Raw genomic sequence first — 14,239 nt, 5'->3', positions numbered from 1 at the left:
ATGGCTTTTCATTTTTCTAATTAATACTTAAATAAAAGTTCTTGTAATTTATAATGGCAATAGCTTAACTTTTGTAAATAACTTTTGTGAAGATTATGTTCAGTGTATTTTATTCTGACGAAAATCCAAGAACAGAAGTTAAATATTAACATTTTTGTGACATTTGTAATAAAGCTTGAAACATTGAGAGAACATATTTGAACCAGTTGTTGTTGAATGGTTGCACAGATTGATGCTGTGGTGGCGATGAGTGATGCAGTGGCGGCGACAAGTGATGCAGTGGCGTTCAGTGATGCTGTGGTAGCGCATAGTGATGTTGTTGTGCCCTTGAGTGATGCTCTGGTGGTGCTGAGTGATGCTGTGGTGATGTGATAGATAGAGTGAGTGCGACAGATAGATAGAGGGAAGGCGATAGATAGATAGATAGAGGTAGGGCAATAGAGAGAGTGGTACAGTGGTAGAGTGAGGGCGGTAGAGTGAGGGCGGTAGGGTGGTAGAGTGAGGGCGGTAGAATGAGGGCGGTAGAGTGGTAGAGTGAGGGCGGTAGAATGAGGGCGGTAGAGTGGTAGAGTGAGGGCAGTAGAATGAGGGCGGTATAGTGGTAGAGTGAGGGCAGTACAGTGGTAGAGTGAGGGCGGTAGAGTGGTAGAATGAGGGCGGTAGAGTGGTAGAGTGAGGGCGGTAGAGTGGTAGAGTGAGGGAAGTCGAGTGGTAGGGTGAGGGCAGTAGAGTGGTAGAGTGAGAGTGGTAGAGTGATGGCGGTAAAGTGCGTTTCTGAAGGTGGCACACAGCTCTCTGCTGCTGGCACATTCTCCTATTGAACTATCGTTCTAGTTTGGGAGTATTAGCATTTTTAATGCAGTTCTAAGCCATGCATGCTTCCCCTGTTGCGAGGTTTTGTCTGCCCAGGCCATATGCTGTTGAAATATTGAGACGAAAATACAGTGTTTAGTTTCCAAATGTATCGCCTCGTCAGGGAGGTAGTAGGTGCTATGTAAGTAAAAAATAAAATAAACAAGTAAAACGTGCAATTGCATAGTAACAGTACATTGTACTGCACTAACGTGCACCTCAATGATAAGGCCTCTGGGCTCCATAGGTATCCTGTTCTATCAATGTAGACCTCATATGAGCCCTGTTAGTATTCCATTGAGTAAACGCTAAATAAAACCAGAGGTAACCACAAACCCTTTAGTCTGTCACCCTTTATCTGATGTGCTTCTCATACATTCTGTGCATTAACCTCGATAGTATAGGTAAAGCGATCAAAACACCCAGAGGTAAAATATGTCTCTCTGGTAAAAGCCACCTAACGCATTGAGAGTTTATGGACTTTAAGGGAAAGAAATGTAAAATGCTCGATTCAGAAATCACAGTGATGTACAACTGAATTCGACAAAGCAGCTAAATTAATGATGAACACAATATGGTGAGCACATCAAGGAATGCAGCGCCGCTGAGCTTAAAGAGCAGGGATGCCATAACATCCATTCAGTGACAAAGATATTGATTCAAAAGAATAGATTGGAACATGGTTTGCCAGATGGCCTATTCTGTCACAATTAACATGTTTCTCAGGAGCTGCACGCAGATAACAGCAACCCGGCTCCTTTGCATCTGAGTGTCAATTAAGGCCGCTTTCTGCCAAGGCAGGAGGCTGGTTCAGGAGGTGATTGTGATAAGAATCTCAAAGCGATGCTTTGATCAGCACGGAGCTGTTCGACAAGAGCACATTTAAAAAGCGCAGGAAGCTGGGATGGGAGTGACTGCTGTCTGCAATTTCTCTGCTCGACTCTTTCCTGTGATACTCAAGGAGCAGCACAAACACTTCAAAGGTGGTGCGCGGCTGCAAGGGTCACTGCGCCAGGCAGCCAGAAAGTGGGAACGCCAAGAAAATAGATGGAATGGCAATGAAGCGAATGGCAAAAGCTACGCTGTGACAGGCCACGCTGCCCTCAGAACCCCTAAAAAATCACGTGAAGTGAATGTATAGAACACAACAAAAAGAAAGCAGACAAAATCGTTATCAACATAGCGGCCACATGACTTACTAATTCACAGTGGACTGTTGCATTAAAGCACACAGGGATCGCAGATCAAAGTAAATCCTTTATACAATGAAGCCATAGTAAAATGCTAAAGCCAACAAGGGAAAAACAAGCATGACTGCACATGTAAATGTAAATGTAAATGTAAAGTCCATTTATAACGCGCTAGCAATCGCTCCAAGGAGCATCTCGGCGCCAATATAGGGACAACCAGATGAAAAGGTTGCCTTACTGCTTAAGGAGGCCATAACCGGAATCACACTAGCGCTCTGGCCATTGGGTCTGGAAGATTGTAAATCCAGGTTTTCAATTGCTTGCGGAACTCAGATTCCTTGTCAAGTGCTCTTAATGGAGGGGGTAGGGCATTCCATGCTTTGGCACCCAGTACCGCTAGGGATTTACCCCCGCGGGTTTTGAGTCTGAAACTAGGAATGGTCAAAAGATTGGCATTTGAGGATCTTAGTGCGCGATTTGGACAGTATTTTACAAAAAAATTTCTTAGGTAAGTGGGGCTTGAATTATGCACAGCGCGAAAGGTGATTGTTAAAACTTTGTAGAGGACCCTTTTAGTTATAGGCAGCCAGTGTAATGCATTGAGGGCTTTGGTTGCTGAGGATCTTCTTGGCCATTTCAGAACCAGCCTTGCAGCCGCATGCTGCACCATCTGGAGTTTATGGGTAACCATCTTATTGGTACCAGCATACAGGCTATTGCAATAGTCAATGCGGGAAGTAACTAATGCAATCGTAACAGTTTTCCTCGCTTCGAGGGGCAGCAAGTCGAAGAACTTTCTGAGCATTTTTATTACCCCGAAGCAAGTGCCTGCCACTTTTGACGCCTGATGTTTAAAGGATAGATCGGCGTCAAACTGTACCCCATGGTTGCGAGCCGAGGAGGTAGTGTGAGGTGGTATTTCCGCCTTCTCGGGCCACCACAGTCTGGGGATGAAATCATTATTTGGGCCTATGGGCATGATCTCGGTCTTTCATTTTAAGTGGTTTTTCCGCATCCACTCAAAGGTGGCCGTTAAGCAGCACTTAAGCTTTTCCTCCCAGGCCTGGTTGTCTTTGTCCATGACCAGGATCAGTTGGGTATCGTCGGCATATGCTATTACATCTATGCCGTAGGACGATATCAGCTGTATCAGGGGTGCGGTGTAAACATTGAACAATGTCGGACTCAGACTGGAGCCCTGAGGTACTCCCGTTGACAGTGGCTTCTCACTGGAACGGAATTCCCCCAGAGTCACCACTTGTCTCCTGTCACTAAGAAAGTTTTTTATCCACTCTAAGGCAATGCCTTTAATGCCAGATGTTATTAGCCGGTCTATTAAGATGGCATGTGAGACCGTGTCGAAGGCCGCCGACAGGTCTAATAGTATCAGGACGGCCTTCTTGCCTTGGTCTAGAGCTGAGCGGATGGTTTCAGTAGTGAACAGGAGAGCCGATTCGGTGGAGTGCTGAGTCCTAAAGCCAGCCTGATTAGGGTGCCATACTTCATTATCTTCCAAGAAGAGTGTCAGCTGTTTGTTCACTGTGGACTCAGTGATTTTACACAAAGCTGGAAGTAATGAAATCGGACTTAGATTGGAGAGTGCTACGGTACTTGTGTGTGCTTTACGTGAGTTGGCCCTGGTGTGTACTTTATCTTTGCAGAACTTCATATGTAGATCCACGTGAGCGTATTTTCTTGTATGGCTTGTCCACTTGTACGTTGGCTTTTTATGTGATTTTGATTTTTGTGTGTGTATTTTGGGTTATGCTTGCTTGGGCTTTTTACGAAGAAAGCAGACTTCAAAAGGAGAGCGGAGGGACAGAGAAAGAAAAGATAAAGATGGAGGGAGAAGAAGGGACGAGGACAGACAACGGCAGCGGAGAGTGGGAGGCCAATCACAGAGAGGGAGGTGGTGTGGGAGAAAGAGGGAGTGAGAAGGTTAACCAGGAGACCAAAAGGCGGCCGGGCTGTACAATGCTGTCACGTTTTGAAGGCATGAGTTTGGCCTGGGCTGGAAGCAAGGAGCACGGCGAGCAGGGAGGCGGGCTGGAGAGGTGAGGGCACAGAGAAAAAAAATGCGAGTCACGGCCTGGCGGCCATGAAGTGTGAAGCAGTGGACGGGGAAGCAGGAGCAAATGGTAAAAGGAGCCTTTGAAGAGCAAGGCAGGGGGATAGAAGCGTGTTCACGAGCACGTGCACTTCTACAAATCCTCAGCTTTCTGGTTTGACTGCAATAGGTCTCTCTGCGAGACCTAAAAACGTTCACGGGGTATGGTAACTAAAGACAAAAGGGATCCTTAAAACAAATAAATGCCAAAAATACCCGGCGTAAAAAAGCAGTGTTGCGATCTAAACCTGTACATAGGACAACTAGGGTTGCTACTTGGCCGTTACTTTTGGTACCCGCTGCTACAAAAAAGCGAAATCATCTACAGCCTGTATTTTTAACTGTTAACATGTCTTTTAAACGTGTTCTTGAGGTGAGGTAACGACCTCTAAAGTAAAGGCAGAAACTTCATGTTAGAAATGAATACATTCGATTTTGTTTAAAGTCATATTCAGTGCTTTAAATGAGAAAAAATAAGTGCAGGCACTCATTAAAATGAGCTAGAGGTGTAGTGTGTGGGCGGGGCTAAGGGCAAGACATAATGGTACTTAACAACTTCCATAATAGTTGCAGCACACACCATAATACATGATAAATGTGTTTCTATAAACAAAGCAGGTTAACTCATTACACAAAATGAAAGAGAAATGCGATAATATGTTAACATTTCTTTTTGCAATAGTTGCTTCTTTTTAATGCCATACTGTTAATTAATGTTTGCCACTATATTATATATTTTGGAGCACGTGAGTAGGAAGAAACTGAAAATACCTGCACTTCAAAGTAAAGCTCTTATGGCACCAAGCAAATGAAGCAAATCGTCATGACCATCCCCAGAAGATATCTCTTCCATCGATCTATCCATTCATCCTTTATCCTACCATTTACCTGCTGATGTCCACCATTTACCCTTTACATTCTGTTGTCTATTCAGTTTTTCATCCATCATTCAGTTTTTCACCATTCTGTCTGTCTACCCTTCATATCCAAACCTATCCATCGTTCCATCTTTAAACCTATCCATTCATCCTTTCACTCATCCATCTCTTTATCCAGCCTATGAGTCATCCATCGAACCTTTCGCTCATCTATCCATCAACCCTTTCACTCCTTTATTCCATCCACCCTTTCATTCCAGCCACACTTTCCCTCAATCCCTTCTTTCACTCATCCATCCTCTCTCCCTTTCATTCATCCATCCAATCTTTCACTTATCCACCCATCATCCGCCCTTTTATCCAATCATCCACCCTCTTTCACCCATACATCCATGCACTCATCCATCCATCCATTCACTCATCCATCCATTCATCCATCTATACATCCACCCTTGCTCACTCCTCTATCCACTCACTCACTCACCCACCAGTCCTCCAAACTACGTTATTCATGAACCTTTGTCGCCGCAGACATGTGTATTGCTATGTGTGAAATTTTCATATTTTCATTGTAGTTGCGAGTGACATTCAACGACTATGAGTGACACATTCCCGCGAGCAAAATTTAGCAATGAAGACGAGGGAATCATATAAATATTAGAAATGTACTCATTTGAGTTTAGCTGCTAATGTTTCAGGTTGCTTAAGTGGAGAAGTGTGGCTCAATGGTTGGAGCGGCACACCCTGATGCAGAGGTCTAGCCCGGGACCAGGGTTCAATTCCCCGCCTTGGCGGGTCTTGGGCTCAAAATTCCACGGACCTGATAATTCTCGCCTCGGTGCCCCACAACGCTAGGAATGCCTGGCCTTCACCCTGGGGGTGCCCAGGAGTGGACGCCTCACAGGGAAAGCCAGGACGGGTTCCACAGCGGTATTCGTACAAGCGCCTTGAGACCCTTGCGGGTGAGTAGTGCGCTATACAAGTATCAATATACATTACATTTTAAGTGTGACATTTTCATAGATTCAGTGGATTTATGAGAGTCAGGTAACAACTAGTTGTGTAATACTTAGAGTGGCACTTAATTGTGACCAAAACCATGGAATAAAGTAAAGAGAAATGATAAATATCAGAAATCACACTCATTTGAGCAACAATGAAAAGCCCTGCAGCAGGTGCTTTTGAAGCTATTATTTAATTTCTAATAAAAAAAATCAGCTCCCTCCACCCAACCCCAGCTTCAGGTGCGGCGAACCACAAGTAACAAAGCGATCTCTGTAACAAAAACAGCAACTCACGGAGCTATCCACATACAATACAGTACAATACAATATGCTTTTTTGAAGGAGGCATATTAACCCTCTATGCTACTTAATGATGAGAGTGAAAACTGCCAGTAGAGAACATTCTGCCCTCTCTCCAGTGGGGACAATAATCACATGACTTATCTCTGACTTGGCAAGTCTAACTGTGCTGACAAAATAAAGTGTGCTGCTGTCAAGCAGGGATGCGAAACACTTTGCACTACTAATAAATCAGCAAAACTGCTAGTTTGGACAGAATGTGGCGCATTTTCAGCACAGACAGACAACTCTAGTTTGCCCATTTGCAAGGCCATCTGCCGTGCTGGAGCCCCCTATCATTTCCCTAACAAACATTTTAAATGTCAGCAGCAGGAAATTATTAAATTAATATTTGAGTTCACTGAATCTCTTTACAGCTGTCAGAACGATCCACCGAGTGGATCGCTAGCCTGTCTCTTCTTCAGAGTCAGACAGCGAGCCCTGCTGCCGTGTCTCATCGAGAAAGCCTTCTATGTACAGACAGGGTAACTGAGTAATTTGGCGATAGGAAGGTAGGTGCCTCAGTGCAAAAAGCAGTTAGATTAGCGCTCAAGGGGCCTCTTCGATCACATTGTCGAGAGAAAGTACGGGAAGTGTGGGAATCCGACGCCCTTGCGCCTGATACAATTTCTATGTTTAAAGTATTGCCCGGCACTGACTTTTCACTACCTGAAGTGTTGCGCTTTGAAAATTACACATGCACTCGAGCAGGTAAAATGAAATTTGACCCCACTCTGTCAAGCACAGCGTGAGGGTGAGCACGGGACATTATTCAAATGAGCCCTGCGGAATGGCTCAGCAGGTGCTCAGATCGGGCTACAGAAGTGGCGCCTTGGCTGCCAGACAGTTCCACTCCTGCTCATTAGCACTCTCAGCCAATGAGCCTACCTTTTCATGAGTACCGGTACTCTCCTCGTCAGTAGAGAAGTGCCGGTACTCAGAGTGACAAATCTAAGAAGTGCCGGTACTCAGTACTGGTGAGTACCGGCCCATTTAAAGCACTGGTCCTATTTAGAAAGTCCATCTCTTTGCAGACTCTTAAAACAAGTGCCCGGTATTTTTCTCTTGGAAAGGTGGCAACCCTACTTGTTCCACCTGTCCATTTTGTTTACCAGCATGACCGATATTTTAGTGCCCCGTCCAATACAAACCTTAGGAAAAGCACCTATAGCTGGTATTTGTTGTCCTTATCAGAACATACTTAAGAAAGTAAGTATAGAGGGAGGAGCCAAGCTCGCGACCGTGATGGCCGCAGTGTAGCTCGGCTCCGTCAACCTTCCTGCCTGAAATGCATATCCTGTACCTCATCCTGCCCCGAGAAGACACAATCGGCTAAACATGGGAAGGTGAAACATTGCTGGCTCTTACCGTCCGTCCCGGGGGCTCCTGGGTGCCGCGGATCTGGAGTTGTGCCCTTGCTTGTTCCGGAGCCTCCGCGGCGTGCAGGCTGGAGACTCGCCTGCGAAGGTCGGCCGGAGTAAGGTGTTGACGCCGGCCCCCGGTGGAGGAGAGGGGCCGGCTGAAGAGGCCGTTGTGCGGATGTTCTGGTGGCGACTGACCGGGCCCGGTCTGGTGGCCCGGGGGCTCTGTGGCGGGGCGCGGCCCGCCTCGGACGGGGGTAGACCATACAGGAGGCTTGTCCCCCCCTTTGTTGCCTTGTCCGGCCATCTTGAAGCCCTCCGCCCGGACTCGGCGGGTGGCGCCCGTGAGACGGTGGCGCCGGCGACATCTGTTTTTTGGTGGCCCATCTTTCTGCACCAAGATTGCCATTACCGGGGCTCGAGGAGACTCCGGTGGGCCTTCTTCGAAAGCCCGGTCCAGAAGTTAAGGAGCGGAGAGTCCCTGCTGCACTGACAAGATGGCCGCCGGCGCCCCGGGTCCCGGACCTGCTTGGGGCGGCGAACCTGGTTTGTCGAACTATACGATGGCTGAGGCTTGTGGGCGTGAGCCCACGATCGGTGATGTCTTTGCCGCCCTATGTTCTCTACGCGCGGCCATGGCCTTCGACGCTGTTACGCGAGATAGCGGTTCTGCCGCTGTTCCTGTTGGCCCGTCCCCCATGAATGCGGCTCGACTGATGGTGTGTGCTGCTTTGCCCCCCTCGGCTGCTGCGAAGAGTTATGCCGCCGTGCCTCTACGAGACTGTATGTTAGTGGCCCCGAATCTCCAGGAAGCTTCGACTGTGGCGACCATGTGCGAGGGCCCCACGCCGGGGCCCGTCCATTCCAGTCTGGCTGGGGGGCTCGGCGGATGTTTGATTCGAACTGCTTTGGTGGGGTCCCGCAGCTGCCTTGCAGGGGTCACCTCGCCTTTTTGGACGGCGGGGCCGCACCCAGACTATCTGCTGCTCCTGATGTTACTACTTGATAGTCTGGTCTGTCGCAGCCACTGCTTGCTTTGCTGTTTGAGACTGGGATCCGCTGAACTGCACCCTTGGCCTGCCCTGTTTCGATCCTGTGGGCACTCCATGCCAAACTGCTTGCTACATACCACTTTATTACGCACGAAAGCTATGATCAGGAAAGGACAGGGGTGAGCCAGAATTGCCTCGGCGGACTACTGGTTATTGTATGTAGATGAGGGCTACCCGCAACTGTGACAATATGGCCGACTCCTTTTCCTGTTCCTGATGTTTGAGGTTGTGTCTTTCTCGCTTTGCTGTGGGTTTCAGTTGTGTTAAGGCGGGGGGTAGGAGCTGAATGTTCGATTGCAGATCTCCTCTCCCACTGGATTCCTTTCCCCTTACCCTTTTTTTTTTCTTTTGGTCTGTTGTGTTCTTTTTCTTACTCTCTGATTCTTCTATATTTCGGGTTCTATTTAGGGTGACAGGCACGCTGCTGGGGGGGTAGGCCGTAGCCTTCTGCAGGGGTGCAGGGTGGTGTGGGAGGGATGGGGTCTTTCTGTTGTTCGTTTTTTTTTCTTTAGTTCTATGGCTCTTTTGTATCCCTTTATCGGGACCCTGTGTCTGCGCTCGTCTTCCACGGAATGTTAGCTGGTGGTGCAGGGGTCGCTTATAATGACTGCACATATACCATGTCTTACATGCCTTGCCCCGATAGCGGGTCCTCCAGTTCTGTGTGCTTGTTCGCCGTGGGGCGAGTGCAGTGGCGCCGCGTTCTTTCTTTCCCTCTTTTTGACATTCTCCTCTCTACCCCTCCCCCCCTTTTCTTCTCTTTACTTAGGTTAGTATAGTGGATGCTACTACGTTGCTGCTCTGGTTCCTCTGATCCGTGCTAGCACGCATTCAGGTGGTGACGGGTGTGTGGCGGGCCGTGGTGGGAACTGATCTGAAACGGGGCTACCATAAGTTGATTCCTGTCACTTGCTGCTATTATTTCCATTTATCAATGCCCCTTTGTATCGATGCTTTACATATAACCCGCCATGGGCATTCCGATGTTGAAAGTTGCAACTGATCTTGCTATACTTCCTACTATATTATAAAATTAACCTTATTCAATCCTGCTTCTAGCGGTCACGTTCGGCCTAGTAATGTTTGATTGCTTGCCTGTACACCACTGGATGACTGCCGGGGAACTTCAATGTTGACTCATGTGCGTTCATAATGTTTCGTGGCCAGCCTGATTGGTTGTAGGCCCGTATTTGTATGCTTCTAATCGCACAATAAAGGTTTTAAAAAAAAAAGAAAGTAAGTATAAGAAGAAACCACTTTAACATGTAAATGTGTTCTACATGTACCTTAATGATACCTTACTGTTAATTAAAGCGAAGACAAGAAGGCCATGTTAAGTTCTATTTAAGTAGCACACCCAACTGCAACTCACCTGCAGCGTTGCTTCGGGAGCCGTGAGGGGAACGGCCTGCACAGTAGCCATCGGGCGCCGCGAGGGGAATGGCTGAATTCTCTCTTCCACGCCATGAAGGAAACGGCCACCGTGAGCGCGGGGCGACCACAACTACAACCCCCAGCAGCCCCTGGGGATCCAAGGCGCACCTGTGACGCCTCAGTCTGCGCCCGGAGGTGCTACAAATTCGCCAAGCGCCCCCCGTAGCACGGGACCAATTGCAACTCACCCGCAGCATTGCTTCGGGAGCCGTGAGGGGAATGGCCTGCACAGTAGCCATCGGGTGCCGTGAGGGGAACGGCTTAGCGCTCTCTTCCATGCCGTAAGGGAAGCGGCCAGCGTGAGCGCCGGGCGACTACAACTACAACCCCCAGCAGCCCCCGGGGATCCAAGGCACACCTGTGATGCCCCAGTCTGCGCCCGGAGGCATTACAAATTCGCCAAGTGCCCCTGCAGCACGGGACCAACTGCAACTCACCCGCAGCGTTGCTTCGGGAGCTGTGAGGAGAACGGCTGAGCGCTCTCTTCCACGCCGTGAGGGAAACGGCCAGCGTGAGCGCGGTACGACCACAACTACAACCCTCAGCAGTTCTGGGGATCCAAGGCGCACCTGTGACGCCTCAGTCTGCGCCCGGAGGCGCTACAAATTCGCTAAGTACCCCCCGCAGCGTGGGACCAACTGCAACTCACCCGCAGCGTTGCTCCGGGAGCCGCGAGGGGAACGGCCTGCACAGTAGCCATTGGGCGCCGTGAGGGGAACGGCTGAGCGCTCTCTTCCACGCCGTGAGGGAAACGGCCAGCGTGAGCGCGGGGCGACCACAACTACAACCCCCAGCAGCCCCCGGGGATCCAAGGCGCACCTGTGATGCCTCCGTCTGCGCCCAGAGGCGCTACAAATATGCCAAGCGCCCCCCGCTGCGCGGGACCAACTGCAACTCAACCACAGCGTTGCTTCAGGAGCCGTGAAGGGAACAACCTGCACAGTAGCCATCGGGCGCCGTGAGGGGAACGGCTGAGCGCTCTCTTCCACCCCGTGAGGGAATTGGCCAGCGTGAGCGCGGGACGACCACAACTACAAACCCCAGCAGCCCTGGGGATCCAAGGCGCACCTGTGATGCCTCAGTCTGCGCCCGGAGGCGCTACAAATTCGCCAAGCGCCCCCGCAGTGCGGGACCAACTGCAACTCACCCGCGGCGTTGCTTCGGGAGCCGTGAGGGAAAACGGCCTGCACAGTAGCCATCGGCCGCCGCGAGGGGAACGGCTGAGCGCTCTCTTCCACGCCGTGAGGGAAACGGCCAGCGTGAGCACGGGGCGACCACAACTACAACCCCCAGCAGCCCTTGGGGATCGAAGGCGCTCCTGTGATTCCTCAGTCTGCGCCCGGAGGCGCTACAAATTCGCCAAGCACCCCCGCAGCGCGGGACTAGCACGGGCGGTGCCCGGGCAAAGCCTGGGCCAAGGGCGGGGCCGTCCTAGCCCGTCACAGCCAGAAAGAGGCAGGGCAGGGCCCCCCCCTAACAATCAGGACCCCAATCGGAATACAGAACTAAGGGAAAGGTACTGTGCCAAATAGTCATGTCCCCATAATGAACTATGAGTGATTGGGGATACAGAATGTCGCCCTAGACCCTCCATAACTTTGGTGCCTGTTACTCCAGATTGACTTCTTGTATCTTAATATCTTTCTGCTGCTATTGTCCTTGGGTTAATAAATATTTTATTATTCCCCTGGTTTTTAATCCTTATTCTAACACTGTACTGTATGTTTGATATCGTGGGATTTTGTATTATTGTGCAATATATCTATTTTACCTAGCATACGTTACTTTTACGGTTTATCTACTCTGTCTTTTATTATTAATGGACTATGTAAAACACCAAGTTCCAGCATATCGTGAACGCTTGTGTGATAGATAAAATACATCTTGTAACGCGCGCCACTTTAAAGCCAAACCCACATCACACTTTATTCTTGATTCTTAGTGGTGACATATTGCCAAACTGTTTCTGCGGGCCCACCGAACAGCTGCAAAACAGTCTCTGTTGTACTGTTTTCTACAGGCATATGCCACTTTACTTAAGGCCCATTTATCTTGCACTTTACTACTAGTGGGCTGCTTAATATCCAAAGTCCTTGCATAGTGAGTATACCTGTGGAAGACTAATTTATACCGTGTAGCACGTGCCACTTTAAAGTCAACCTACCTTGCACTTTATTCTGAGAGGTGGTACCTTATAGCAAGAGATCCGTTAAGTGGGCAAACTCTTTGTTTAGTAACGACTTAAGGCCTTAGGATTTTACGAGGTTAAAATCCATTTCTTTGTATTAGTCTCCACTAGTTCCATCTTCAGCCACTACATTATATTTGGGGAAGTAACAACTATTCCATGTAGGCACCTATAGGGCCATTCATTTATCCTTTGTCTGTATAGCCCTCTTTGCTGTATTATCATGGCAGGGAGGAAGACAGCGAAGCCTTATATTGATAAATCATGCACTAAGATCGACTCATTTCTGGTCAAAGCAGTTAATGTCCTTTCAGAAGAAATCGATCGTACTGAGAGGCGTCTCTCCATGGGCTCAAGCTATATGGGGGCAGAACAGGGGAATGGGGACAGGGTCCCCTCTGGTCCCTCCAGTAAGAACGGCTCCAATAAATCGACCAATAATTCATTGACTGTCGAGAAGCTGGATCCGGTCGTCATTGAGGGATTAGTGGGGATTCTACCCGAATATCTATGACCCCTAGTTTGATCATCCCCGAAAGCCCCCCGTTATCGAAAAATACCAGGGGACGCAGAAAGACTACCCTAGAACAGGGGAATACCAATTCTAAGGCTAAAGCTAAAAATGCTAAAAATGTTAATAAGAGTACATGTACTGGGAAACCAGGTCTGTTTGCTGACCATCTGCTTAGTACAGACCCTATACCCCAACATCTAACATTAGCAACTATTTCTGATAAAATAATAGAGATCCTAAGGCCGCTTTATGATAAATTAGATACTCTAGCCAGAGAAATTCATAAGATTAGCAGAGTGCTGGATAAAGTTAATTGTAAAGTTCAAAATGAGCCAAACAGGAATTATCAAAAGGATGCTATTATAGGCCCCATCGATCCGATCACTGCCTTGGGTAGTGACCGTAGTAAAAATCCTAAGGAGCGGACCGCTAGTACAGAAGTGGAAAATAGGGAAATAGATAGAAATACAGTAACAGGAAATCTAATTAATAATAATAGACTTGAACCACCCCAGAAAGAGAGAATAATGAACAAGCCAGACAAACCTATTACATCTGATCCTGCAAAGTCTGATGGTCCAAGAGTCCCAGCGCATTGGGATAGGAAAATGCCACAGTTGCAAACTTGCCTCTCGAATGTAGTCCCTATGTTGCAATCCTGGCCAACGTTCCCAAACTCCAAATTGGCCAGGTAGAAGAACATGGTTCAGTTACGAATAAAGTAGTGTTCTGGTTGACCAATAGTTGTGTCTATCCTATGGAAGGAGTAAGTCAGATTTTAACAACCCGTAGAGTGGGCTGGATCGGGCCTTTGAAAAAATGCCTTGATGGGGACTGTATTATTATTAATTTTAGATCCCTAAAGTGGGCATCTAATACACTTAAAAATGCACCACTACCTTCACCCCGGGAATTTAATACCACTCTTCTCCCTTTAGGGTACTTCTATAGACATCTTATGGTGACACATGGAAACGTAAGCTGGTCCAGAACTGGATCTTTGATAGGCCCCCCTGTTCTCTCCCCAGTCCAATCTTGTCATCCCAGTAACCAACAGGTATCAGGCTCTGAGTATTTTGGATACCAACGATTGACGTGAGGGACCGATACAGTCTAGTCAGGTTGTATGGGATAGATATGTACTTAAAAGTCCCACAATGGAAAATCTAAACGTTGAGAACATAACTAGTAAGGTCGATCTATGCACCTCAGAGCAGGGTGGGTCGTTATCCACTAATGTAATATGGACACCTAGTGCCCCTAGCGATTTAGAATGTACTTTAGTAGAATCGATTATCACTAGTAAAGAAGTGAAACGAA

General features: G+C 48.2%; 1 protein-coding gene across 1 annotated transcript in view; it reads right to left on the bottom strand.

Annotated features, from left to right (window-relative positions):
• Positions 1 to 14,239, bottom strand: part of LOC147748189 (deoxyhypusine synthase-like) — a 237,855-nt gene that overhangs the window by 178,195 nt on the left and 45,421 nt on the right. The window lies entirely within an intron of this gene.

The sequence above is a fragment of the Lissotriton vulgaris genome, chromosome 1_1, assembly GCF_964263255.1.
Source record: "Lissotriton vulgaris chromosome 1_1, aLisVul1.2, whole genome shotgun sequence".
In the NCBI taxonomy this organism is placed as follows: domain Eukaryota; kingdom Metazoa; phylum Chordata; class Amphibia; order Caudata; family Salamandridae; genus Lissotriton; species Lissotriton vulgaris.
This window is presented reverse-complemented; position numbering and strand designations above follow the sequence as displayed.